This window comes from Hemicordylus capensis, chromosome 4, assembly GCF_027244095.1.
Source record: "Hemicordylus capensis ecotype Gifberg chromosome 4, rHemCap1.1.pri, whole genome shotgun sequence".
NCBI classification, from domain to species: Eukaryota; Metazoa; Chordata; class Lepidosauria; order Squamata; family Cordylidae; genus Hemicordylus; species Hemicordylus capensis.
In genome coordinates this window covers 46,578,864-46,606,031 of record NC_069660.1, presented here as the reverse complement: position 1 = coordinate 46,606,031, position 27,168 = coordinate 46,578,864, and the positions used below count along the sequence as shown (strand labels likewise).

The window sequence follows — 27,168 nt, the reverse complement described above, 5'->3', positions numbered from 1 at the left end:
TTCAGAGAGAAATCCTTGAAAATTCCAGCACCAACAATGAAGTGCTCAAGAAGACCATGGGCTTTGCTGCTAAAAAGCTGCTCGTGACAACATGTAAGACATTCCTTTTGATTAGTTCATTGTGTGGACCAAGTGTTTAATTAGTATAACCGGTAACAGAAGGATCTTGTTGGGCAGGGCCACAATGCACTGATTGAAATGCTCTCTGATTTATAAGGCAGACCCTGAAATCTAATGGTACCATCTGTGACGGTACATTTTTGAGGAGGATATTCTTCTTACACAGAATAAGCTACATTTTTGCTTTGAGAAGCCAGGTACGCATATGAAATTTTTCCTTGTCCCGGTCTTTTAATCTTAGGCTGGGTTCACACAATCACAAGGATCCTGGTTAAAAAAGTTAATCAGGATTAGTGAGTCCAGCAGAGCTGATTGTGTGAAGCTAGAATTTCAGGGCAACCCTGGTCAAACTGCTCTGGTTAACCATCATATAACCAGGATAGATAACCAGGATTCACTAACCCTGATTAATTTTTAACCAGGATTCTTCTGATTGTGTGAACCCAGCCTTAGTTTGTTAAATGTGAGACCTTTTTAAATGGCAAGCAAAGTATTAGTTGGACCCAGAAGGAATAGAAATAAGCTATAGAAAGCTTGTCATCTCACGAGCTCAACTTGGCTTGGAGTGCCATTATCTGTGGCAAAATTCTTGAGGGCTGCCCTGTCAGTCAGATCTCATGAATTGGTGGGACTAAGTTCGATTTGACAGTTTAGGGCAAGTTTCATGTTACAAGAAATAATTCTACACAAATGTTACAACTTTTTAAATATATTGCATATCAGATATGCATATCTGCATGTATTGCTGTTTCGGATCATAAGTGCTCCATGACTGAAGTCCTTACTGCTGTTCACTCCTGGCCCCAACCACAGTCTGGAGCAGGGTTGCTCAACTTTGGCCCTCCTGCAGAAGGTGGCCTACAACTCCCATAATCCCTGGCTATTGACCACTGTGGCTGGGGATTATGGGAGTTGTAGTCCAAAAGCAGCTTGTGGGGAGGCAAAGTTGAGCAGGCCTGGTCTTGAGAGCCAGCGTGGTGTAGTGGTTAGAGTGCTGGACTAGGACCGGGGAGATCCGAGTTCAAATCCCCATTCAGCCATGAAACTAGCTGGGTGACTCTGGGCCAGTCACTTCTCTCTCAGCCTAACCTACGTCACAGGGTTGTTGTGAAAGAGAAACTCAAGTATGTAGTACACCGCTCTGGGCTCCTTGGAGGAAGAGCGGGATATAAATGTAATAATAATAATAATAATAATAATAGAGAAAACAGTAGCCATCCCTAGTAGAGGATAAGCAAGGAACTTTGGTATGTGGAGCAGGAAGATTGTGTAGACTCCATCCTCCCCTCATCCCCTTCTCCTTCATATTTAAGCCTCATACAGAGATTCCAAAATAGAGGCTGTACTTGAGTACAGCCTCTGAAAAGAGGCGAAGGCTTTAAGCATGATGGAGGGTGCTTCTGTGAGTGGCAAGCTCCTGTGCCCAAGCTTCCCACTTGCAGAGCACCCTCCATCCCACTTACAACCTTCACCTTTCAGACTATCTGTGGATAGGTCCTCTATATGATTATCTTAATGTTTTGCAAAACAAAGGGGGATTTCTGTTGGTCTATAAACAGAGTGGTTATGAACAGAGTGGACAGTTTAAATCCTTCTCTTTTTCAGGGATGTTGACAAAGTAGACGAACTACTTCAAGACACTGCAGAACAGCAGGAGTTAGCAGATGAAATTTCAAGAGCTATCTCAAAGCCTGTAGGAACTGTTTGATGAGGTAAGACTTCAGAGTAATAGCTCAAGAGAGTTGCACATAATATTGGGCATGGAGTGATTTCAAAATGCAGTGGCTTTTTGTGATTCCAAATACTCTGTGTGAATATATAGCAGCTACAAACTTATGAGTTTTCCAGCTCCAAGGTCTAGAGAATCTTGTCTGGAGCTCTGGCCACCATTGGGAACAGCAGAATAATTTGGATATGTAAACACACTTGTAGACTCCCAGAATGCCTCATTGTGTTGAGTGGGAAGTTTCTTGGGACTGTGTCTTGCTGCTGTAATATTAGCAAATGTGATTGTTATTGTGTTGGTGCTACTACCAGAAAATAACAATTCTCTCTCCCCTTGCAAAAGTCGAATGAAGTCATGGTTGGATCCTGGATGAACTAGGATACTGGACAAAGGACGCTGGAAGAATTGGACAATAACTTGCTGGAGATCAGTGATCCTGAGATAGATCCATTACCCAACGTGTCCTCAGTATCTATACCTTCAAAGCCAAGTGAATTCCTGACATTTCTGAAGAGAGGGATGTCTTATGACTAGAACATTTGTCAAATAAGTCTCTTAATATGATCCTTGCTGGGAAATGGCAGGTGCACATGCTGACCATGCACCTTGTACACATACACAAGTACATATGATCTGCTCCTCAGATTTGTATGTCTACTTTCTTAATAATTCTAGATAGAAATATAATCACACCTATATCCTCATGTGCTTCCCCAACATGTGATACCTGCAGAAAAGGAGGGGCAAGGGAAACCTTAAAATATCTCTGTAGGGTTCTACATAGGGTTGCCACATTCCAGCTTTCCAAATCCGGGTGCCTAATTTGCATATCATGTAAATTGGCTTGGAAACAATTTTTGCATATGCAAATTAGCAGCTGCATTTTCCAGTTGATTTGTATTTGCTGTGGATACCTACCAGCAATAGTCGGGGAAGATATCTTTGCCTGACCATTTTCCTTGACATATTAACAGTAGCAATAGAACAAAATAATAATTTAAAAAATGCACAGCTTTTTAATTAAGGCTGCAATTCTGTACACACATTTGAGAGAAGATCTGATTGAAACCAATGGTGCTTACTTCTAAGTAGGCATGCATTGAATGTAAAGCCAAGAAAGTCCTTAAACATTACAATACACAGCCTAGTAGGCAGGTAGTGAGCAGAATAGTGAGTACACATTTTGCTCCATAACTCCATTTCTACAAGGTCTAGAGCTTAGCTTTAAGAAAGAAAGAAAGAAAGAAAGAAAGAAAGAAAGAAAGAAAGAAAGAAAGAAAGAAATCTGGGCGAATCCGGCTGGGCTAAGCAATCCGGGTGAGATGCTTGAAATGGTGAGTGAAACCTGGAATTCTGGGGGCAGCATGGCAACTATAGTTTTACAGCAGTTATGGTTTTATGTAGTTGTCTTGAGCTGATGTTGTGTGCCTGCCCGCCCGCCCTTGAAATCGCCTTCTCTTTCCTCATTTAAAATGGCTGAAAACAGGGCCATGTTACCTTCTTCTAGTTGCAACCTCCTTTGTTCGCTTTGCAGAGTCTTATTTACAGTAATTCCTACTCCGTCACTAAAACCGACCAGCCTATTGAGGCACCTGAATAGAGTCTTTAGAAAATTAGTCAGAGTGTCTGAATGAGATGCTTCTGAACCAGAGAGTTGTAGTAATTCCAATCAATATAATGAATACGTTAAACCCCTTTCTGTTCTTGATGCAAGTTCTAGAACAATATCTGTATGTGGATTTCACAACTTCTTTCTTTTTTCTATGAAAGGAAAAGAGGCAACCTAAACTAAAGGGACAACTGAAACTGTCTCTTTTTATATAAAAACACTATAAGATGAATTAAAAAGAATAATAACCCAGGGTGGGGGGAGTACAAAGGCATGTGAAGGCTGCTTAACCACCCCTGTATTTATTTGATTACAAACTCCACACATTTGTTATATTAAAGAAATTAGGTTATGGGGGTAATAAATAATTATTTTACAGACCAGGGGTTCCCAACCTGTGGCCCGCTAGATGTGGCAGTGGATGGTGGGATGATTGTGGCTGTGGATGATGGGAGTTGTAGTTCAGCAATATCTGGAGGATCACAGGTTGGGAACCCCTGAAGACCATTCCAGTATTTAGTGAGAAAACAAATTATACAATGGATTTTTCTAAAAAGCATGCTTTAAAAATTACATACTACAATGATGACAACCCCATCCTACAAATCCCAAAAGTCCTACAAGTGTAAGGTAGTATAGTTCAGTATGCATTGCCAAAATATGCATCTTTATAACACAGAAATGATGCCACACTTCTCAGGTTCTGCGTCACTGAAATTTTACTTTTCTCCTGAATACCTTGAGCCGTCCATGTACAATCCATTAGCTTTTGTATGACTACTCCATCCAAATATTTACATTTTCATTGGGTTGTGAGCACCAAGCATCTTCCAGTTTTGGAGTGCATACAAATTTGCTTAAAAAAAAAAAAAAAGAATGATGAAAATATTTAAGTATAAATGTTCATGCCTTTCCAGTCACTACAAGATTCATAAACATGTCTTCCTTTGCTAAAACATGTGCAATATTTGACAGGCTGGCTCAGACATAACAACTGATGGTTTGGTATTATAGGTTTGTCCCAGATTCCCCGCCCGCCCCCCCCAGAAAGAGCACATAGTCTGGGAGTACTTCTGGACCCAAACCTCTCCCTGATTTCTCAGCTGAGGCAGTGGCCAGGGGTGACTTTTATCAGCTCTGGCTGATTCTCCAGCTACGTCCATTTCTGGAGATAAACGGCCTTAAAACAGTGGTGCATGTGCTGGTAACACTCAGACTTGACTACTGCTGCAATGTGCTCTATCAGTTTCTTAATTTCTTTCCCTACATCTTATGTTGACTCTTTCTCCTCCAAGTCTATGATGTCTCAGTGTACAATTAACTTGTCCTTGGTTTAATTTTCAAATATGAGTGTTTATTTTTGCTCTGGAATTTGGCTGTTGCTTACAAATGATCCTGTAATTGTGGCTTAAATGTTCTTAGGCCATCCCCCTCCCTCGTCTTCTTCCAATGCTTGCTTTATGTTGCTTGCCTATGGCTTGTCAAGGAACAGGGATGTAAATAACCTTCAAGTTTGTAGTTACCAGATCTGATGGTCTGTATGATGCCTAAGCCTTAAGGCAGGGGTTCTCGAACCTGGGTCCCCAGATGTTGCTGGACTATAACTCCCATCATCTCCAGCCACAGTCACCAAAGATTATTGTAACTGTGGATGATGGGAGTTGTAGTCCAACAAAACCTGGGGACCCAAGACTAAGAATGCCTGCCTTAAGGTTTCATATAGGATATATGATGGGAGGAACCACAATGAGAGATCATTGACATTTTCAGCTGGGTATCCTTTCATTTTCCCTTCACACCTTAGCTCTGGGAGATTCTTGGTACAGCATAAGGAGGCCTGGTAGAAGGATTACACAAAAGGAAAGGAAGGCAGTGAGCTGGGATAAGTATTTTGCCCGGCTTGTGAGGCAGCACCTTAAATGGAGCTGAATCCTCTGGAAAGTCTGACTTTCACTGACTTTCAGATGCAAGATGAAACAGTGGAATCAAAATGTGCATTGGAAGATTTGGTAGAATTCTTCATGGTGGTTTATTTTCTACACTGCTGTTGATTCATTGTTTATAGTATTTAGGTTACTATAAATTAGGCTGTGTTATACCACACAATGTGCAATGTGAACATCGTGTAGTATGCATAAGTTTAGGTTTGGTCCTAAAAAGACCAGCTTCAGGTCCCTGAGAAAACCACATCTCTGGGAAATGTTGTAAAGATACATGAGAGAATCTTAAAGCCCTTTGAAAAGGGCTCTAGAAGTGGATAGAATGGTGGATGTGGCGATCTGGGTTCAAATCCTTGCTCATCCATCAAATTCATAGAAAGTCACTCTCTCTTAGACTGCACTGCTTCATGATGGCGCGAGGATAAAATGAAACAACCCCCATGTTCACTGATCTGAGTTTGGAGGAAGAATGAGATACAAGTTCAAGGCATAACTGATTCAACACAGACCATAGAGATGCAATACTGTGCTTGGACACTGGGTGGCAAACCAGTACCATTCCAAGAACAGTTAACAACTTGGGAAACCGTCCAGGAGCTTTCCCAGACAGCAGGCTTTACAGCAGGATTCACAGGGATGAAGTACTGCAAGTTATGGGTATTTGCCTAAAAAAACACGCAAAATGGATTTTTTTTTACCCCAGACATAAATTGGGCTAAGTCACAATGAGAAATGGAAAAACCTGAATCATGTATGGAGTGCTCCACAATAGCAAGCAGGGACTTCAGCTTAAACCTGGATTATTTGTGAATGCACACTTGCCCTTCTGTGGTTAATCAAAGTAAAATCAACATCTGGGAGCGCTCCTGCAGAGATAAATTTTAGAGACTTTTATTTTCTTCCTTTTTAATGCTCCTAAAATGTTTTCAGCTGAGGCAGTTTTAAAAAGGCATGTATGCACGAGCAATTTGATTATTTTTTTCTGATCTGCCTTCATCTTTAAATGGAAGACTTTTCAAGGATTATAAAGTATATGCACTAGTAATGCAAATTCTCACTTGCATGTTGTCTCTGCACCAGTTGAACAACAGCCTGCTGTGAAGTGCATTGCATGTAAGGTCAGTAGCACAGTGGTTATATGCACTGATGGATAACCAACCCACATGATCTATGTAGCAAATATATGATCCTTAGTCTGCTTGTGTTAGCAGTAGAGCCCATTCACACATAACGCAAAACCAGAGTTGAAGGGGCCTCCAGTTGAACATTTTGATTGTCCAAATGCGTGCAACTGCAGTTATGGCCCAAAAGCAACCCGAGGTTTCCCTTCTGAGATTCTGATTTGAACCTTCAGTTTGCAGTGGCTTTTGCTACCCGACTTGTGGTTTGACGGTGGCAGTGTTGTGTCCAAATGCATTCCCACTCTGCTGCAACTGGAGTAGATGGTGGAATCTCCTTCCTTACTCAGGCTATGATTGGCTGCTGGGGCTGTCCTTCAGTCAAGAAAGAAGCCCATGCAGCCAGTTCTCTCTCCTCTCTTTAGTCACCTTGACTGCAGAGAGCCTCCTGTCTGTTATGTGCAAATGCAGTCAGGAGAGCAGGTGAGTGGGTCGGGGGGAAACTGTGGGTCCGTTGCACCCATGGTTCCACATTACATGTGAATGTGGCCTTGGATTCATTGCTCGAGTATCTCATTTCACTTTACCCAGACTGTCTGTCTTCATTCAGTCAGGCCTTCAGTGCTTCCTTCTGCACTGGACCTCCAAGAATATAAACCTAAACCTTCAGCATCTGCTATATTATGGTCTGCCTTTGTCTGGATTGTCTGCTGTTGCTTTGGTTTTGAACAGTGATAGGCTTTCTAGTATTTTAACATATTTTTTTATCCCCAAAACTTATGTCTCTGGGTGGTTTACAACAAAACAAAATAAATGAGAACAGAAAAATCAAAACAGTTAAAATAAACAACAGCAAACAAGTTAAAACATTACAATTTAAAATTTCAAAACAAAGTTTTAAAACAGAGTTAAAACGATTAAAACAATATTTAGTTAAAAGCCTGGGTGGACAGATGCATCTTTAAAGATTTTTTTTAAAATTGTTGGAGATCGGGAGGCTCTAATTTCAGGAGGGAGCACATTCCAAAACCTTGGGGCAGCAATGGAGAAGGTATTGAACTTGAGAGCAGAGTACATTTTAACTAATGAAGCTTTTCCTCTAAAGAAACTCAGAATGGCTTGCCATTCTAATAATCGGGCAAAGGGTTGTCATTTAGCAATAGCAATAGCAATAGCACTTACATTTATATACCGCTTTATAGCCAGAGCTCTCTAAGCGGTTTACAATGATTTAGCATATTGCCCCCAACATTCTGGGTACTCATTTTACCGACCTCGGAAGGATGGAAGGCTGAGTCAACCTTGAGCCCCTGGTCAGGATCGAACTTGTAACCTTCTGGTTACAGGGCGGCAGTTTTACCACTGCGCCACCAGTGGTGGTTCTCTTATATTTAGCAGAGGGAGAGCAATCACCCTATTCCACCCTGCACAGTAACCCTCCTAAGGACAGTTACAGATGTCTTGTCTTCCTTGTGTTTATTTCTAGAATGGGAGCCCTTTCAGGACAAGAATCCATTTTCTCTTGCAATAAACCGCTTTGAGAATTTTTTGGTGAAAATGCAGTATAAAAATATTCTAAACATAATAGTCATTAGTATTACTGTTATTATTTATATACTGCTTTTTTTTTAAAAAGAGTTTTCAAAGCAGTGTACATAGATCATAGCATTAAGTATATGATTTCGTATCCACATACCTTACTGGGTCACTGCTTTGTAATAGTCGGTACGTGTCAAGTTGTTCTCTAGGCCATTTTTTCCTTTCTGTTTTATTCTGCTACATCTCTCCTTTCGTTTTTCCTTCCTTTCTAATTTTGTGTTTTACTTTAGTCACCTATTCGGATTTTTAGTAAAAAAAAAAAAAAAAAAAGGAGGGGAGAGAGGGCAAAGGACTGGAAGCTTCATATTCAGTTTATGGTCAGTAAATTTGCTTTTAAGCGCTGCCCTGGGTGCCACTCTGCTTTTCCTGCCTCTGACCGTCATACCCTGTGTCTCTTCTGCTTGGGTAAGACCCACCTCCCTGACGCCTGCCAACATTGTCAGAAACTTTCGAAGAGGGCCAAGCGTGACAGGGCATCTCGTTAGCGCTGATTCCTTTGGGAAAGCGCCTTGTTGGGAAAAACCATGGAGTGCTTGGGCGCCGCTCCGAATGAGACCTCTGATGAGGTGAATGGATCATTGGGGGTGCTCTCACAGCAGCCAGGAGGGCCTGGGATGCCTGTGGGGACTCCCTCTGCCTCCTCACTGCCTCCCGCCCCAATTGTACTCAAGATTACCTCACAGGGGCAGGCTGTTTCATCCTCCGTCTCGACACAGCCTTCAGTTCCCGCTGAGCAGTCCACTCTGGGGCTCACCTGACCGCTCTTGCACCTAAGAAACACAAAAAGAAGAAAGACAAGTCTAAGGAGTTGTTGGCACCGAAACCTAAACAAGCTCAGACTGATGGCGGCCATAAACGCACTGCTTCTCATACTGAGCATGCCCGGAACGCCGTTAACCCTCAACAACGCTCGGAGCTCTCCAGCACTGAAGCCTCACAGAGGCTGAAAAAGCAGCAGGGTGCCGAGGGGAAGCAGCACTCATGAAGACAGCAGTCGAGCTCCCCAGCACCAATATGACACACACTCCTGACCCCCCCCCCCCGTAGACCAGGAGGACAGCATTTGACCAGTGTCTCGCAATCTGAGACTCCACACGTCCCAGTCGGCACTGAGGCCACAGCTTACTCGGGGGAGTCTTCCTATGAGTCGGACCACGCTCTCTCCTTCTCAGATGACTCTGCCCCTCAACGTTCCTACCATTCCTACCAGGAGGGTTGGCAATGGCGCTCAGAATCACCTTATGAGTCATCTGCTTACTACTCCCCTTGTGACTCAGAGCTGTCAGAAGAAAGCGGATAGGAGCTCTATTTTGACCGATTTTATGGCTGGAAACGCTATGCATATCCTAATTACTACCCAGCCTATGAGTGTTCACATAGCAGACTCCCTTATCGTGAGCTCCCTCGCCTGTCAAGGAGACATTTTAGCTCTAGATCCCGCTCCCCCTTCCACATAGGGAAACACACCTCCTTCCAGGGGAGGGAGCGCTCCCCCACGCATGAGCACCAGTTTAATCCTGCGCACACACGAACGTCACAGAGCTGTTGTCTCCGCTCCTGCCCCAGGAGGTTCTTCTGCCTCAAATGTGGCACTACATGAGGAGCCCCAGAACATGACTGTACCTCTTCCTCTTCAGGGGCAACGTACATCTGGTCAGCATCTAACTCTGGCTTCGACTGCTCCTTCTCAATTACCACCACTAGTTCCGCTGGGTCCAATACCTCCTTAGAAGATTCTCAGAGGCGTATCTAGGGAAAATAGCGCCTAGGGCAAGCACTGAAATTGCGCCCCCTGTCCAAACATCTCACACCCATCTTTCAGATAACTTTACTATAATAATAGCTCAAAAATATAAGTCAAGCTCATTAATCTTTTCAAATTTCAAAAACTATTTAGCAGTGGACGTAGCCAGACCAAAAAATGCTGGAAAACTATGAATTTCAGTATGCTGGGGCTCATGAAATACCCAATTACTATGTGGAGGTATACTTGGAAAACTAAACAGAAGTGCCTGTCTAATTCTCTACTATGCATCTACTAGCATCACTATTACATAAGTTTTAAAAATAAATGGAGAATTTGACTTTTCCCAGATACTCTGAAAATAATTACAGGATATGCAGAGAAAACTGTGTCACTGCTTGGAATTTATTCTAGTATTTCAGAAAGACAGTTAAAATGAGAGAAAGAGAGCAAGAAACTCCCAGTGGGCCTTAATACTAAGGATTTCACACTGATTCAAAGACAAACTCACCATTAATAACCATATTTTTAAGACACCGCATTTAACTCAATTATCATAAGCAAAGTAAGAGCAAATGAATACAATCCTAGCACATAAACTTTAGCTCAGTATTCACAAGCCCTGATTCTCTGTACATAGTGCCAAACTGAATATGTGTACAGTGACTTATATTATATTAAATTATTATTTTTTACCTGTAGCTCCTTCGGGGCACTTCCTATAGGCTGGGGGGGGTCCTGCAAAGGTTAGGTTACCCCCCCCCACTGTTGGCCTCTAGGGCCTCGCAGAGACCATTTGAGCATGTGTAGTGGCCATTTTAAAAAATAATTGGGTTTTTTTAATGGCCACTGAAAACAAAATGGCCACCACACATGCTCAAATGGCCTCTGCGAGGCCTGGCATGTCCTAGGGCCTCACAGAGGTCATTTGAGCATGTGCAGTGGCCATTTTGGTTTTGGTGGCCATTAAAAAAAAAAAAGACTTTGCGCCCCCTTCAAGTGGCGCCCAGGGCATGTGCCCTGCCTGCCCTACCCTAGATACACCCCTGAAGATTCTACAGTCCTCTGACTCTTCCTCTGACATGGATTCAGATTCCTCTGCTTCACACTCCATTGCACTTCCAATGAACCAGGCTCTGTCAGACATCACCAAGAGTTTCTGGGAGAAGCCCTCCTCTGTGCCACCTGTTTCGAGGAAAATTGAAAATTTGTATAGAGTTCACCAAGAGGATTCTCCCTTTTTGCATAAGCACCCTTCTCTGAACTCTATAGTTGTGGTGGCAGCTCAATCTAAGTAAAAAAATAATATGTTAACAACTCCCATGGACAAGGGCCGTAGGACGGATGCAATGGGCAAACGCTTGTACACCAGTGCCACCACGGGAGTCAAGACTGCTAATTACCAGGCATGCATGGCCAGATATAATCACCTTATATGGGAGAGATTGGTGGAACATTTTGACGGCATGCAACCCTCTCTTCAGCTTACCCTTACAGCATTCCAAGCAGATGGTTATGAACTCAGTAAACAATTGCTACATACTTCAAAACATGCCACAGATGCTGTGGGCAGGTCTCTTGCCACTTCTGTAGCACTCCGTCGCCATGAGTGGCTTCGTGCCTCTGGTCTTAAAACAGAAGCCAGGACCAGGATTGAGGACCTTCCATTTGATGGTTCCACGTTGTTTGGTACCCAAACAGATGAAACAATGGAGTGTGTTTGAAAGATGCATAAGACTACTAAGTCTATGAGTTTCTCCACGAACTCCTCTTTTGTGCGTTTTAACCGGCCTTTCTGTTCCCAACCCTCCCGGGAGGGTTGCATGCCATCAAAATGTTTTACAGATTCACAACCTTGTCCAGGGCTCTGCCCCACCTCCTTGATTCTGGAGCTTGCTATGCACCCATCTGTGTGATGGACAGAGACCACTTAGAAGAACTGCAGGTTGCTTACCTGTAACTGTAGTTCTTCTGGTGGTCATCTGTCCAGTCACACACCCTCCCAACCGGCTCCACTGCAGATCCTTACTTCTCGGCGTACTCCAGAACTGAGGAGAAGGGGGTAGGGTCATGTGACCAAGGTGTATGGGGAGGTGCCCAGCTGAGGCAATTTAGGAGAAAAATCAGCTTGATAGGTGTTCCGAACTATTCTTCCCGCAGGCGTGAAGCCCATCTGTGTGACTGGACAGATGACCACCAGAAGAACTACAGTTACAGGTAAGCAACCTACAGTTCCCCTCCTGTCAACTCTTAGAGTTCAATGCTGTTTTTCAAAAACTGAAGTGCACAGGAGATCCTACCATGGATGATGACGATGATGAATATTTATCTACCACCTTCCAACAAAAGTTCTCAACTCGGCTTGCATTAAAAAATAAGACCGTTCCCTGTCCCCAAAGGACTCTCAGTCTCAAAAGAAACATAAGGTAAACACCAGCAACAACCACAGGAAGGATGTTGGTCTGGGGTTGGATAGGAACAGTTGCTCTCTCCTTGCTAAATATAAGATAATCCTCGTTTTAAAAGGAGTCTCTTTGCTCAGTTAGCAGAGGGGGTATGCTCCCTGGTAGGAAGCAGGACCTTTTCAAAATGCATGTTTGCATACTTTGAAAGTAGGGATATGCACAAGCCAGTTTGGTGCTTCTTTGGGGAAGTGCTGAACTGGCTCAGATGCCCGCAGCTAAACCGGTTCAGTGGGGTGGGGAGTGGTTTCCTTAAGGAGGAGGTAAGCAGATCCTTACCTGCTCTTCTGCTGCCCTGCCACTTTTCTGGGAGTGTTGCTCACTCTAGCAAAGGTTGTGCATGGCTGCAGTGCTGTTCCCTGCAGCCTACATGCACAGTGTCGGCACACACATGGCTGGCATGCACATGGCATGCACATGTGCTGATGCTACATGTGCAAGCTGTAGGAAACAGCACTGCAGCCATGCATGGCCTTTGCTAGAGTGAGCACTGCTCCTGGCAGTGGAGCAGGTAATGACCTACTTACCTCCTTTTTAAGGGAACCACTCCCCGTCCTGCTGACGCCTATATGGCCAGCTCACGCACATCCCTGTTTGAAAGTGCATGGGGAGCAGGGGAGGTTGTGGGCACCCTCCTCTTATCTCCTCGTGCTTTTTGCAAGCTTTGCAAAGAGTTTGAGGAGATGAGGAAAGGCAATCAGGAGAGCCCTTAAAACCTATCTGTTTGGCCTGGCCTTCCAGGATTTTTAATTTGCTGTAAATCGTTTTTAACTGCTGTAAGTTTTCGGCCTGGTTCTCCAGGGTTTTTAATTGTTTAAATGTTTTAACTGTTAATTAGTTTTATGCTGTTTTTATAGTTTAGGTTTTAATTGTTTTGTTTTTACTTCGCTGTAAACTGCCCTGAGCTATTTTTGGAAGGGCGGTATATAAATCAAATGAATAAAATACATACATACATACATACATCCTTGCAAAGTTTGGGATCAGAGCAGTCCCAAAGCACTGCTCCAGTGGCGGGCAGGCATCTTGCCACCCTGCTGGCACCCCAATAATCTGCCGCCTAAGGCAAATGTTTCACCTTGCCTCATGAAAGGCCTGCCCTTGCCCCAACTCCTACCGCCTTACTGGATGTCTTGCTTGTCTCTTCCAACTGTAGCTTGATAACTTGTCTGTCCTACTATAGTCTAGTCCTTCTTCGGAGTTCTGAGGGGTAATCACAGTGCAGGTGAAACTAGTATCATAACCTGTAGCATTGCTACAGAATAGTAAAAGAGAGTTATGTGAAGCACATCTGCAGTAGCAACAAACCACCTGTAGATGTCACTTTTCTCCTAGCATCTGCCAGAGTCCTTCAGTTTAGCCCTGGGATTAGATCTGTGTACACTGACGTGTGTTCCCACCAGCAAAGAACAGTGTCATGTTATTGCCAGAGTCAGGTAATTATATGAGTGTTGATGTGAAAGCAAGACTTCTGTCAGCAGAAAGCTCATCCCCACGATATTGTAGCCTTTGGGGTATGTTTCCTTTTATAACAGTAAATAAAGTGCTGCTGAAAAGCAATTAACTCAGACTTTAATGGCGCAAAATTCTTATTGACTGCAGCGGAATTTAAGCCTGTGACAGGCAGAGGTGCAGAAGGGACTTCCAGCTAATTCACACAACTGCTCTGTGTGAAATCATTTTTTTAAATTAAATCAGCCTGGATTGTGCAGAGTGTGTGGATACAAGCAAGGTAATCTGAAAAGTCTATCACGGGCACAAATAGGGTACAGCCCACATTATGAAGGTGAAATGCAAGAATGGATGTTTATACTCACAGTGAATAATTGGAGGCAGGGACCCTGACTGACATACTATACTATATGACGCATTATATACTATCTATCGAGAGTGCCTTCTTCTGCATGATCCCCACCACAAGGTCATCTGAGGAGGTCCTTCTCCAGTTACCACTGGTTCATCTGGTGGTGACTCAGAGGCGGGCCTTCTCTGTAGCTGCTCCTGGGCTATGGAATGCATTCCTGGCAAAAATCCGTAATTTGGGTTCATTACTGCCTTTCAGGACAGCCCTTAAAACCTTTGTCTTGGCCTTCCAGGGCTTTTAGCTGTTTGCATGTTTAATTGGTTTTATTCTGTTTTTATCGTTCTGATTTTGTTAGCTGGTTTTAATTGGTTTTATCCTGTTGTAAACTGCCCTGAGCCTTTTTGGAAGGGCGGTATATAAATTGAATAAATAAATAAATAAATAAATCAAATAAAACAACCCAACCAAGAAGAATGCACACTCACTGCTTCCCAAACCAGCCAAGAGTTTACACAGCTTTCTAAGGTGGGGGCTGCTCCGTGCCTCTGAAGCTATGCAGCATTGCAGCAGTGATCAGCTCCTATAATTCCTAACAGGGGTAGGCCACAGCTGTAAAGATGCACTGCTTTGGAGGCATGGAGCAGCTGCCACCTGCAGCAGCTGTGTGGATCAGTTCTGAGCTGGCTCAGAAGTAGTGAGTACGCACATTCCTTTTGGATGGGCAGCTTTCTGCACAGTATCTCTAACTGAGATACCGCTCACTGACCCCTGCTAACTGAGCAGAGAGACACGTTTTAAAGTGGTGATTCTCTTATATTTAGCAGGGGGAGAGCAACTGTCCCTATTCAACCCCAGCACAGCATCCCTCTAGTGGCTGTTGCTGGTATCTGCCTTATGTTTCTTTTTGGACTGTGAACCTTTTGGGGGCAGGGGGCCATCTTATTTATGTATTTATTTTTCTATGTAAATCGCTTTGAGAACTTTGGTTGAAGAGTGGTATATAAATACCCATAGTAGTAGTAGTATCTCAGGCCTTATTTGCTCTGGCTGTGATTTGGAGTGCAGCTAGTATGGAGTAGAATCAAGGAGATTTGGGAGCAGGGGAATGCTTCCCCTTAATATTAATGGGGAGACTCACTCACTTTCCACTTCTTCAAAGAAGCTAGAGAAATAGCCAACGATCATAACCTCCTGCTTTGTTGTCAGTGCTTTAGGCATTGCGGTAATGGGAAAGAAGAAGCTTGTGAGCCGTACTGAATACTTGAAACTTTTGCAGAAACTTAGGAAGATAGGAAGCTGCCTTCCACTGAGTCAGACCATTGGTCCGTTCAGCTCTGTATTGTCTACACTACCTGGCAGCGGCTTCTCCAAGGCTGCAGGCAAGAGCAGGGGCATAACTACCATTAGGCAAGGGGAGGCAGTCGTCTTGGGGCCCCACTGCCTCAAGGGGCCCCCCAGAGGCACATCCTATGACTCTCCACCCGCGCATGTTGCACCCCCTATGAATTATGTTGAGTCTCTTGGAGATCGGCAGGAGCAGAGAGTAAAAAAACTAGATTCAATGTGAACTAGATATTCACCGTATTCATAATGGGGATGTGAGTGTGAGTGCACTATATATTGTGAAGTGTGTTTGTATCAGTGAGGAGCCCATTTTAAAATCTTGTCTCTGGGCCCCCTCCAACCTTGCTATGCCCCTGGGCAAGAGTCTCTCTCAGCCCTATCTGGAAATGCCAGGAAGGGAATCTGGAACTTTCTGCATGCAAGTGCTTTCCCCAGAGCAGCCCCATCCCCTGAGGGGAATATCTTGCAGTGCTCACACATGTAGCACTTACATAGCAATAGCACTTACATTTATATACCGCTTTATAGCCGGAGCTCTCTAAGCGGTTTACAATGATTTAGCATATTGCCCCCAACATTTCTGGGTACTCATTTTACCGACCTCGGAAGGATGGAAGGCTGAGTCAACCCTGACCAACCCTGGTCAGGATCGAACTTGTAACCTTCTGGTTACAGGGCGGCAGTTTTACCACTGCGCCACCAGGGGCTCATATGCCCCTTGCATTTGAATGTAGTCTCCCATTCAAATGCAAACCCGGGTGGACCCTGCTTAGTAAAGGGGACAATTCACGTTTGCTACCACAAGACCAGGTCTCCGCCATGGGGCTGCTCCATGGCTACTAAGGAGTGCATCATCACACCATCTGATGATGGGAGTGTCATCAGAAGTGTAACATGTTACCCTTGATGCATTCCTGAGTAACCGCAGAGTAGTCCTGTGGTCGGAGGAAGCAGTGCAAGTGGGCTGTTGAATGGCTCAGAAGCAGCAAGTGCTGCTTGCTTGGATTGATGGCTCACTGCACAGTATGTGGGCCAGAGTATTCCTCTCCCAGGGAATAACCACAACTAATCCCATCCTTAACGTATTGGAATCCAACTAGCCATTGCTTTAAGCACGTGATTGGAGCTAGCATGCTTTTAAAAATCCAGCAAGTTGCCGTAGGATATCCTTGCCCAATTAAAATTGCGGCATGGAGGGAGGGGTTAGCCCTCTGTCTCTACTGTGTGGTCCCAATCTGGATTTTTGCCCTCACTCAAGTGGTGAAAATTTCCCATTGGCACCAATGGTTATCTCCCCACCACAATCAGGGCAAAAGGCCATACGCCCCTCAATTCATATCAGGGGTAGAAGGCAAAATACTCACTCCCCACATGCCGCAGTCTAACCCAGGCCTGCTTAATTTAGGCCCCTCAGCTGATTCTGAACCACAACTCCCATAATCCCCAGCCACAGTGGCCAATAGCCAGGGATTATGGGAATTGTAGGCCAACATCTGCAGGAGGGTTGAAGCTGAGCAGCCTTGTGACTGGAGCTGTTACCCAGACATAGAGCATCTACCTTGTCTCCTAAATACAGGGAGAGTGTCACTCATTTTCCACCTGGTGCCTAGATGTGTTGAGTAGCAGTGGGGACAGCAGAGCCCCTATGGCAAGCGCTGCTGGAGCCCTCTGCAGTGTCACCTTAGAGGTGTCACCTGGACAGAATCATACTAGTGGTACCTGCCTAGAAAGTGGCTGCATCTCTCTTTGGCAGGAGCCTTTTTATCTGTGGAGAGCTTGTGGCATCTCCTGGCAATATTTGCAACTGTAAAAGATTTTCAATGTCTCTTCTAAAGCACATTAAATTTTCATAAATTAGAAGCTAATGTTTTAAACATGTCTCATTACAGGAGAGAAATCCACCAGTCGCCTCTGTTAATTAAAACCATTTTTTCCCTGCTGCTCGCTCAAATTCAGAAAAAGAGAGAGAGAGGAAAACTCAAAGCCACAATGGGAAAGGCAAAGTGGGGTGGCGGGGGGAAAGGTCTGCCCCATCAAGAAGCACTCCCCCCTCCTCACTTGCTATGATTTCCACCGCTTCATAGACTGCCTCCGGGGTGTTGCAGGCTAGTTTATCCATCTGGTCCTTTTGCCTGACTGAGTGAAATGAGGGAGGAGCTTCTGCTCTGTTGTGCGGGGGTGGTGGGATTTATTTTCCTTTATCCCTGAGCTCTTTATTTAAACTGAGCAACGGTGATACGTTTTACACTTTAAAATGCTTAAACGAGTTAACTAACGCAAATAACTGAGGGCGGCCATTTTGCTTTCAGGAAGATGGCAACCCAGCTTTAGGTATTCATTTTGAAAATAATACCTGGCTTGGTTTTTTAAATATAGAAATTAAAACGGTGCCAAACAGATCCTGCAGAGCCATCTGCACCACTGCGGGGCTCTAACACATGACATGACTTCTGTTATTTCCAGTGGAAGTAGTGTGTAGTGTCTGAGGTGCAACCGCACAAGAGGTCAGTAGTTCTGGTACTGCCCTCTTGCACAATATTGTCACCATGTGTGTTAGAGAGCACAGCAGTAGTGTGGGCAGTTCTGCAATGTCCACATGATGCTGTGGGCAGGGCTTGCCATCCACTAGGCAGACCTAGGTGATCTATGGGCCAGCCCTTCCACTAGGCCACAATTCCGGGGGTGGGTGGGTGCTATATGCCTTCCTCTCCCTCTCCAAGCAACCATGGACATGTCTGGCCTGCTGGGAGTGTCCATTTGCTCTCCTCCCTGGAGGGGGGAGAGGTGTCTGTGTGGTGGGAAGAAAGAGCGATGAGCGAAGCCAATTTAGCCTTGCCTTGCTCTCTCTGCTTTCCTGAACTCTCTCCTGTCCTGGTGACAGCACCCTGCATGACTCAAGTTAAAGCCAAGGCACCACACTTTTCATCTGGGAGGTCAAACTTCACCGAGGGTTCCACAGGGTCCCACACTTCTCAGCCAAAGTCAAACTTCATCTAGAGCATCAAAACTCCTAGGGCCAGTCCTGGCTATGGGGTATAGAAGTCCATGAACAACTGTTGGAGATGGAGTTTCAGTGCATCGACCCTTTGCACCAACTATCCTAATGACCACTAGGGGCATTGGGAGTAGAGATAGTGAGTAAGGGTCTCCCTAACTGTTCTACCTGTCCCTACTCTATGACCCCTGAGATTACTCTTCAGGTATTTCCTGTTGAGTCTCACAATCTTTCCTTTCCTTTTAGAGAGCAGATGGAAACATCTCTCTCTCTTCCCCTACCTATTCATTATGTAGTTCTTTAGATTAGGGTTAGGTCTTTCCTATCCAAAGTGTGCTTCACCAATAAATACTTAGTTTTTAGTTCTACGAGAATCTCCTTGTCTTTTCTTTAAATAGCTGCAACAACCAAGCCCTGCAAACTACTCTGTAACTGGAACGGGTGCTCTTCCTTAGTGCTCTGCTGGTTAGGAACATAGGAAGCTACCATATACTGAGGCGATTCTCACGATTGCCAAAAAGCGGGCTAAGGGAGCCTAGCCCGGTTGCTCTCAAGTGGGTTACCCACTTACTGAGACCTCCCCTAAGCCTAGGTTAGTGGAGCAAGTGCTCCATTAACCTGGGCTCTATGATCGTGTGTTGCCATGCCGCAGCAACTCATTAGGAGACCCCTGACTGGGAGGCTAAAGAGCAACCTCCCAGCTCGGGGGTCTCTCCAGCATGCTCTGCACACTTGTGCAGAGCATTCTGGAACTTCCGGGCGCCGCACAGCCTCTGATCCCCGCAGCCCCCGCTGGCTCCGTAACAGAGCTGGCAGTCGGCAATTGGCAGCGTGCAAGGCTGCAGCCTGCTTGTGTGCGGGGAGAGCGGCTAAGCCTGCTCTCCCTGTTAACCCTCTTGAGGTGGGTCTCACTGCTCGTGAGACCTGCCTCACTGAGTCAGACCATAGGTCCATCTTGCTCAGTATTGTCTACACAGACTGACAGTGGCTATTCCAAGGTTGAAGGCAGGAATTTCTCTCAGCCCTATCTTAGAGATGCCAGCGAAGGAACTTGGAACCTAGATGCTCTTCCCAGAGCGGCTCCATCCCCTGAGAGGAATATCTTACAGTGCTCACACTTCTAGTCTCCCTTTCTTATGTAACCAGGGCAGACCCTGCTTAGCTAAGGGGACAAGTCATGCTTGCTACCACAAGACCAGCTCTCTTGCTACCACAAGACCAGGTTACTACTGGGGGTAAAAATTAACAACTCTCAACAACATCTTAAAAATACAATCATAACATCAAGCAAAACAGCTGCCGAAACAATAACCATAAAGCATAATTCTTGCTAAGCCTGAAGAGTTTGAGCAAATAAAAAAGTCTTGGCCTGGTAATCTGACCAGCTATTCAGAATGGGTGCCAAGGAAGCAGTTGCATGGGGAGTGTTCCAAGGTCAAGGCTGAGAAGGCCCGTCTCTTGGTTGCCACCTGCCTAATCTGATGGTGATTTAATGGACAGGTTTGTTCACAGGAATTTATGAGTATTGCTTTTTATACCAGGATTCCAACCAATAAAGGACAAGTTTAAAGCCAGCACTTTGAATTGTGCCCAGAAACAAACAGAAAGCCATGTTCTCAGACATGTGGGATGTGTCCTGATATACCAGTTCTAGTCAGTAAACCCGGCTTGAACGAATTGTAATCTCCAAGTAGTCTTCAAAGGCAGTCCCACGTACAGTACATTGCTGTAGTCTTATCTGGACGTTACCAGGGCATGGATAACTGTGGCTAGGATATTTCTGTCCAGGGATGGGGTGTAGCTGGCACATTGCTGAGATCCAGATAAGGGCTGGTTAACAGCAGCCCCAAATGGCAAACTTGATCCCTTATGGGGACTGCACTTTTCTCCAGCACATGCATGCTACTTCCTAGGTCAGATGAGCTACCCACTAACAGCACATTCATCATGCACTTGCTATATTCTCCATGGACATCCAGATGCCCTCCTGCAACATCCCTTTATCACATGGGGAGGGGGGTATGTTCATTCTAATGAACAGATGTTAAATGCATTGATTTTATTCTTAACTGTAAGCTCTGTTTTCAGTAATTTAAGTTGTCTGTGACAATATGCTCAGAAGAGTGGGCTATATCTTGGTGCTTACACAGGTGGTGCTCTGATAGCCCAAGCACCTTTATGTTAGGAGTGCCAGTTGTTGGTTAGGAAATAGAATTTCCTTGTTATATGGGAAGTCTGGAGAATGACAGCTTTTAACGATGTAGTTAATAGGAACCAAGGCACAAGTGTTGGCTCTAAGTATTGCTTCAGCCTTCAGGGTAATTGGAACAACTCTTGTAGCTGATATTAAGGAAGGCACTGGCCGCTTTCACATGTAATGTGGAACTGGAGATAAACGGGGCAGAGATGGGAACTCTGTTATGTCTGAATGTTTCATGGCAAAAGCAACCCGCAGTTTGGCTCACCAAACTCCAGTTTGAACCTTTGGTTTGTAGTGAGTTTTGCTGCTGTAACCTGAGCTTTTTTGGCAGCAGCATTATGTCCGAATGCAGATAGAGCCATAACCACAGTTTCGTCCATTTCTGGAGCTGTAATCATAGAGGTGGTGGTGCAGACCCACCCCGGGTTTCACCCACTCTGTGCTAGTGATGCTTCTTGCTGGCTGCCTCTCTGAGCACTCGCCCCCCCCTTTGTCTCCAGTCCTACCAAGCAGTTGCCTGGCAACAGGGATGCCACCACATTCCGCCTCAAGCTTCAAAGCCTGTCAAATGGCAAACACACACAGGGGCATGCCCTCTTCCCACTCTACCCTTTGCTCCCCACCTCCTGACAATCAGGAGAGAAAGGGGGATGGAATGGCAAGACTACATGCGTTGCTCTCCGAAAATTAAGCAACAAAGATGTATGTCCACAAGCACATTCCTTTGAGATGGCCACACAGGCAGGGCAAACCCCATTGGAGCTCTGGGTTGGAACCATATGGCAGGGTGGCGATACCTGGGGTTGGGTTTCAAAGGCAGCCCCAGCCAGCAATTCCTGAATGGCTAAGGTCTCTTTTTTTGTACAATGATGTTGGGGAAGGGGGCGTCTTCCCCTTTGGGGTATCTGTGTGGCCCCTAGGCTTATTCATGAGAAGGGCCGGGCAGCAGGATCAGCATTGCCCCAGTGAAAGCAGTGATTTGACATATGTGATGATGATGGATGCTGTTCCTGAGCGGACTGCTCACTCATGAGAGTGTAAGGCCATGTTGAGACCCCTTCACAACTCATGAGAAGTACTGTCTGTGGGGACAGAGGTGTCCGGCAGAATCTCTAATAAAGTGTGGCAACAGTCTTCTTTTCCCATGGACCGCTCCCTCATGAATGTCTGTCCATGGGGGCCGGATGGCAGATGCCATCCAGCCAGGTAGCTCTATACAAGCAAGTCGTGGGGATGGGTACCCCAGCAACAACTCTCCCTGTCTTGGCAACTGCCACAAAGAAGCTGTCAAAACGTGCCCTCTGCCAGCACTTCGGCCCATTTGAACATGTCCATCTTTCTTTTTGCACAGAATGGTGACCCAACTCTCCTGGAGTCACTGGATATTGGGGCTCCCCTCTCTTGCGATTCCCCACTGTGGTAGATCTGCATATGGTGCAATGCTGGTCTGAACCCAGGAAATTTAGTTGAGAGTAAAGATCTGTTTCTGGTCTTGGTGTTTCCCCAGTCTGCACACCCAGCTATGCCAGGACACATGGAGCGTCAGAATCTACTTTGGGTGCATGAAAGGCTTCCCTGGAGAGGAAGGGGTAGCAGTGCAAATAGCAAAGCAGTTCTATCATTAACCAGAAAGAGCAGGGGCCCCATGCAAATGGGGCCCCCTTTGTTGGTTTAGCTCAGCTAATGAGTATGCAGTCCAATGGAAGACCAGAGGTTTTGTCGAGCCTAATGTCCTCTCCAGTATTCTGGCCCTCTCAGGAGAGTGCTAGTCCCCTGGCAGCAAGCTGCTATGGGGGCAGGAGTGTGGTCTGGTCTCCACTGACTGTTTTGCTGGCATGAGCCCTTGCAAGAGCATCCTTGGTCACAGCAAGTCAGACTCCAGGATCCATTGCCCTCCCTCATATACATGTCCCCTCCTAGGGAGTCATGTTCCCTTCCCTTCCCTGAGTAACAGAAAATAGTGCCCCCCAAGATCCCCTCCCCCGAAATTGTGCTTGTGTGAGACAGTTTTGTTTTTAGGTTCTTAGGAGGATGGCAGTGCAATTGCTGTCAGAAGAAGGGCTTGCATGGCATGACATTTAAAGTGGTTTAAATGCCCTTTCCCTGCCAGGTCCAGGTGGAACATTCCTAAAAGGGATGATTGTGCTCGGCATGCCCCCTTCAAGACCGTAGCCAATGACTGCCACTCTTGTGTCATACTGACACCTTGCACACAGTCTGGTGATGACACAAGAACTACAGAGCTTTCTGGGATGCAGCCTCAGTGGACCAGGAAGAGGGAGGGGCTACCCTGCCCTGAAAGCAGTTTGCCGGACCGTGGTTGGAATGATGGATGTCTGCGATGCGATTCACAGTTAGAAAAATTAACCACTGGTTCGGTGAACTCTGGTTTCACGTTATGTGCAAATGCAGCCACTATATCAATTGTCTTGATTTTCCAGGCACAGTGGCTTATGATGTGCACAGGGGTGTCATACCACTGCCCATCATGCCAGCCACTCATTTCAAGGCTAATGTTTTGGTTACCTGGTTTGTTGACATCCTGGATTCTGAACAAACTCTGGTTTGCACAAATCACAGTTTGCTATTTTCAAAGGAGTCTGGAAATGGTTTGTTGCAAACTGCCGCCAGAAGTTTCTCCTCTGATTGCTTTGTGTGCAAAGGAGGTAGAAGGAGAGGAGGGAGCATGTGAGCTCAAGGCTCATGCATATTTGCTGCCCAAATACGAACCACAGTTTATTGCTACATCTGAATCTCACTGTAATTTTGCAGTTTTGCAGAGGGCATATGTAGGTGTTCTCTTTGTCTGCTAACTTCGTCTCTCTGGATGTGGGGTAGCCTTTTCTCTGAAGCTTTTTGATTATGTTTTTCTGAACTTTGTCATGCATGTGCAGGTGAGGTTCATCATGCTCATTGAAAAAGAATCTGCTTCAAACTACTTAGTTATACTCGTAGTGTAAGTCAGATCTGGGACTGCACAGATGTTAAATGCATTGATTTTATTCTTAACTGTAAGCTCTGTTTTCAGTAATTTAAGGTGTCTGTGTATAGATATGCTCAGAAGAGTGGGCTAGCCAGTTCTGATTGAACCCCAGGGATTTTCAGGTGAAACTGAGATCAAATATAGGTAACATATTAGTGTTTACCAGGTGTTCCTGTTGCAGAGAATTTTCACTTTTACCTTTAATTAGGTGGAGAGTGGCACATTTTGTTAAGGCCAAAAGACATTTTTTATATCTTTGCTGAAAATGTTTGTGGTTCTTATGAGTCTGTTGAGTCTATTGGAAAGTCAGTGAATAATGTTATGTCATCCATATCTAAAAGCTGAACCGATTTTTGTTCTTTCTTTGCCTGTTTGCAGTTGATCAGTTTAATAGAGCTGAGAGTGGAGAATTTGCCTAATGAATAACTCTATTCACGACTTATTATATGTTTTAATGTTGTCCAGTTTTATATTCATGTTCATTTTACCATTGAATTTTCTAGCAGCACGATAATGGTTGGACTCTGTATTCCCTAACTATTTGAAGAAGTCGGGAGTGTGTCAACTGCTATTGTTATTAGTAACTGTATTAATGACAGTTATTAGCACTAGTAACTATTATTTTCAATTCCCCTGCTAATTGGGCAAAGAGGCACCTTTTACCGTGGTGATTCTCTTTATTTAGCAGGGGGAGAGTAACTGGCCCTATCCACCCCCAGCACAGTACTTCCAGTGACTGTTGCTGGTGTGTGTCTTATGTTTCTTTTTAAGAATGTGAGCCCTTTGGGGACAGGGAGCCATCTTATTTGTTATTTCTTTTTGTAAACCGCCCTGAGCCATTTTTGGAAGGGCGGTATAGAAATCGAATTATTATTATTATTAGTTAATAGTACTGCTCCTGGGGAATTGGCAAAAACCTCTGACTACTTTTTGGGCTTGTGGGGAACTAGCAAGCATGAATGGAGCAGCCCACCTCAGAATAAATTTGTGCCAAGCTTCAATCTCTGAAAGAACTGACAGAGATTGTATAGTTCAGTGCCCAAAAGTAAAAACACGCAACCGGTGAATCCAAGGGAGAGACACATCGATTGATTGTGTCTTGAGGTGGCATGCTGGCCAGACCTTTCTGTTGACAACGGTGACAATAGGAATGGACAAAGGAATTCATCCTTGTCCTATGCAGCTTTGCTGGGTGTGCTGTTTCAGCACAATAGGTGGATAGGTTTGAGAAGCTTGTGTGGAGTAAAATGAAATGGGTGCATCAGAGCTTATCTCATGTTTTCAGGAGACCTGGAAGTGTCTAGGAATATTTTAATAAGCTTGCTTCCCGTGACCCCGAGCCAGCCATTAGCACTTTGTTAGAGAAGGAGATGAGCTTAGGAACATAGGAAGCAGCCATATACTGAGTCAGACCATAGGTCCATCTTGCTCAGTATTGTCCACACAGACTGGCAGTGACTTATCCTGCTTCCTCAGGGACTCAGGGACATTCGTCCAATTATACCTACACCAGGGGCAGAGCTGTAAAAGGGAGCATGGGTCTCAAGAACCTCGCCTTGCCCATTTCTGAGGCTGCCTTGCTGGCTGATTCTCCCCGTGGGCTGCTTGATCAGGGAGTGCACTGCTGCCCCAGCGGGTGGAGTGGGGGGGAGGAGGCTGCTTGTGTGAACATGGGGTACCTTTGCCCTCCCTACTTCACCACTGAGCTACACCCTTACCCCTCCATGAACCCAATTAACTTCAAACCAGTTTGGTTTACACACGGATGGAGAGGTTTACATCTCAAGCTTTGCTTTCCAGCAGGGTGTTTGAAGTATTTGAAGAGTTTCTGTTGACATCTGGTTTATCAAGAGCCCACCTAATGTTCATATTCACACTTTAGTAATAAGGTGACCCTTTCTCTCAAGAACAGGAGGTCAAGCAGGTCAGAGCTTTCTGCCTCTATGAGCACTGATCCATCAGGCACTGGAAAGATCCAGTTAATTATCAGTTTGCCCATGCATTCTTAGCTAAGTTCTTCCATCAGTTTCTCTCCTCTTTCCTGTTTGTTTGTTTGCTTGCTTGCTTGCTTCTTTTCTTCCAGACTGAGTACCTTTGGATAAATTAAAAAATCTGTGGGTCTATCTTGATGAGATGTAGGCGATGCGAGAGCAGTCTCCTGACATCTGTTTAAAAGCTAGACTGCAGCTTTGGCGGAGTGCAAATTTGATCAGAGCAGTGGCTAAGCGGGGTAAGAGAGGTGCTCATCTCTTCCCCACTTTTACAATCAACTTCCCCAGTTGCTTTTTTCACAGCAGAGAAAAAGATAGCAGGTACCCAAACATTTTCCACTGCGGCTGGGAAACCAAGTGGCGTGATTTGGTTTGACAAAATGGCCTGCTGAGAGAGAGTTAATTACCTCCTCTCTGCACCACTGTTCCAACCAAATTTTCAACCCCTACATCTGCATTTCAGTTGTTGTTTTTTAAAGTGAGGCAGCTGTTCCTGCCCTTCCTGCATTTCATCAAGTTTGGCCCCATGTCCACCATATAATGGAGACTGAATCCATTATTTTAAAAAAATAATAATAATCTCAAAACTCATCTGTTTAGAGAGGCTTTTAAAATCTTTTAATGATAAATTGATGGAATTTTAATTTTTTATTTTTTAAAAATTCATTTGTTTTTATGGAGTTTGTTTTAATTGCTTTTATGCTTTTACTCTATGCTGTGTTTTATTTGATTGTTTTAAACTTTATATTACTTTTACTGTTGTGTGAGCTGCCCTGAGCAGTATTGTCCTGAAGGGGCGGGGTACAAATATTATAAATAACTAGTGGGCCCGGGCACAGAGCATCTGTGCCTCAAGCGGGCCCGCTGCCGCTGCCTCTGGCCTCCCTGCTGCCGCTGCCTCTGGCCTCCCCGCCGCCACCGCTGCCTCTGGCCTCCCCGCAGCCGGGCCGGGCCTGCCGCCGCGCCTCTGCGCCACGCATGCGCAGAACACCCGCCAGAGACACGGACGCTGGTACCTTAGGGTTTTATTATATAGGATAGGATAAATAAATGAACAGATTTGTATTGAAAGTTTGCATTGAAATAGTAATGGTAATAAACAAAACAGAAATAGTTATCTGTGTAGCTCAGATAAATGGTGATGAGCAAGAGAGATGTTTCCCAGGGGGCTGCTATATTTAGCTTGTTAATATTTGTACAGCTTTTGAAGATCCCCAAGGGGAAAGTTATATTACAAATGAAATGCATCAAGTGCTTCTGATTTAGTAGATTTGAGTCTCATAGACCTTGTGACCAATCTCAGAGAAGATGTCGGCAGAAGTTTGTGATTCAGAAGCACAATTGGCCCATGTTTGTGTGTAGAGGGATTTAACTCGAATTCAGTGGGCCTCATTATAGGTAACTGATGGACTGTTTCAAGTCAATGGCTCTGTTATTGTCTCAGGCATTTTACAGCTCATCTGGGTAAAGACGAGCTGTGCATGTAATAAAATGTCTGTTGCAATGAATTCTCCAAGGAGGATGAAAATTACC

At 45.0% G+C, this 27,168-nt stretch overlaps 2 long non-coding RNA genes across 2 annotated transcripts; one reads left to right on the top strand and one right to left on the bottom strand.

Moving 5' to 3' along the window:
- The first annotated feature begins 257 nt into the window (after window positions 1-257).
- On the top strand, window positions 258-2,294 carry LOC128322671 (uncharacterized). Its single transcript, XR_008305873.1, has 3 exons — window positions 258-317; window positions 1,726-1,832; window positions 2,189-2,294. It is a non-coding gene; the product is annotated as an uncharacterized LOC128322671 (long non-coding RNA).
- A 1,485-nt stretch (window positions 2,295-3,779) lies between these two features.
- Window positions 3,780-9,050, bottom strand: LOC128324759 (uncharacterized). The gene is made up of 4 exons (XR_008307083.1): window positions 8,974-9,050; window positions 8,789-8,882; window positions 8,210-8,346; window positions 3,780-4,311 (listed from the first exon to the last, which is right to left on the bottom strand). It is a non-coding gene; the product is annotated as an uncharacterized LOC128324759 (long non-coding RNA).
- Window positions 9,051-27,168: the final 18,118 nt, after the last annotated feature.